Raw genomic sequence first — 1,563 nt, 5'->3', positions numbered from 1 at the left:
GAATTTTATTTTCAATCATTAGTAACTCCATCAAAATCTCTTATAGCCATTCTGCTTCACTATAACATTTATCTAATGTTGCGAGTTCTGCTTCGTTGAATTCATTAAGATAGTCTGCTTGCAAGGCTACCATGAAAGAACGTCACCTCCAAGTGTAAACACATATCCACTTGTGGCCTTCATCTCATCAACACCAGAAATCCAATTCGTGTCACTATAACCTTCAAGTACCATCGGGTATCCGATATACTAAAGTCCATGGCTCATAGTACCATTTAGATAAAACATAATTCTTTAAATAGCATGCTAATGTAAATCCCATGGATTGGAGATAAACATACGCAATTTTCTCACAACAAACACAGTATCAAGCCTCACAGCACAAACTAGGTTGAAAAGTGAGTCAATCACTTGAGAATATCTTAACTGATCTTTATCTGTGCCTTCTAACTTTCAAATCCACACAATGGGATCATATGTATTTGGAGAAAGTTTGCAATCTGGATAGCCAAAGCAACTCAGAATCTTCTCAATATAATAGGATTGTAGAAGCATAATCTCACCCTCGTCGTTTCTCAACAACTTTATTTTCAAGATAACATTAGTAACACCAAGATCTTTCATCTCCAAGTTGTGAGATAGAAACATATTAACGTCCTCAATGACTTTGAGGTTGGTTCCAAATATCTGTCATTAGCTTGTTGTCTTCTTTATTTCTAATCCTACTGAATTTTTTCTACCCCGGCTTTAATACTTCTTTTTAAGATATTAGTTTGATTTTAATTCGACTATGCAAAATTATCATTTTGAATGAAATATATTCAGAGAATCAGAAGGCTCCATCGACCAGTCAACAATGATTATTTGGCTTATCCTCAAATTGCAAATCACTAAAATTGAATTGTGATAATAATATGCCTCACAAAGTTCCCTTACCTTTCCTTTTGGTAGATTGATCTTAGCAGTGCAGACCTCATGTATGAATAATTGGGTTCACAAATGGTGTATTCTCTTTCTTTTTCCCAAATTGTGATAACTCTTTGAACCTAAAAAATTGGCATTGTTGCAGTGTCAAAAGTGTATTCAAACATTACATGTGCTTGTTGTCACTATTGGTATCTGAGTATGTTGTTGCATACAGAATATCAAATCAATGCAAATCTTGCAAGTGAAGGATGATGAAGTGTATGAGAGATATGCCACATCATTTAAAAAAATGTGTATCAAATTTTAGAGCCTAGAAACTACTAATTAACTTGGTAACTCCTTATGATCTTCATCCTCTAAGAAGACATGAAAATATGACACCTTGTGAGGTTTCTGGTCTTTGTGTCTCTGTATCCATGTTTACATTATGTAAAAAAAACTTTTAAAATAAACAACTAGAAAGTAACCACTTTTCCACCTTTCCAAAGACATAGGAAGACAAAACACACAACAAACTCTCAAAATATAATCTCCAAAAAATCTTAGACCAACCAATGAAGGGTGGTGTGCCATTGTGCACTATCCGCTAGTGTAAACTTATTCAAATCAATGAATGAACCACATTGCACACAATAT

This window comes from Triticum dicoccoides, chromosome 2B (assembly GCF_002162155.2).
Source record: "Triticum dicoccoides isolate Atlit2015 ecotype Zavitan chromosome 2B, WEW_v2.0, whole genome shotgun sequence".
In the NCBI taxonomy this organism is placed as follows: domain Eukaryota; kingdom Viridiplantae; phylum Streptophyta; class Magnoliopsida; order Poales; family Poaceae; genus Triticum; species Triticum dicoccoides.
This window is presented reverse-complemented; position numbering follows the sequence as displayed.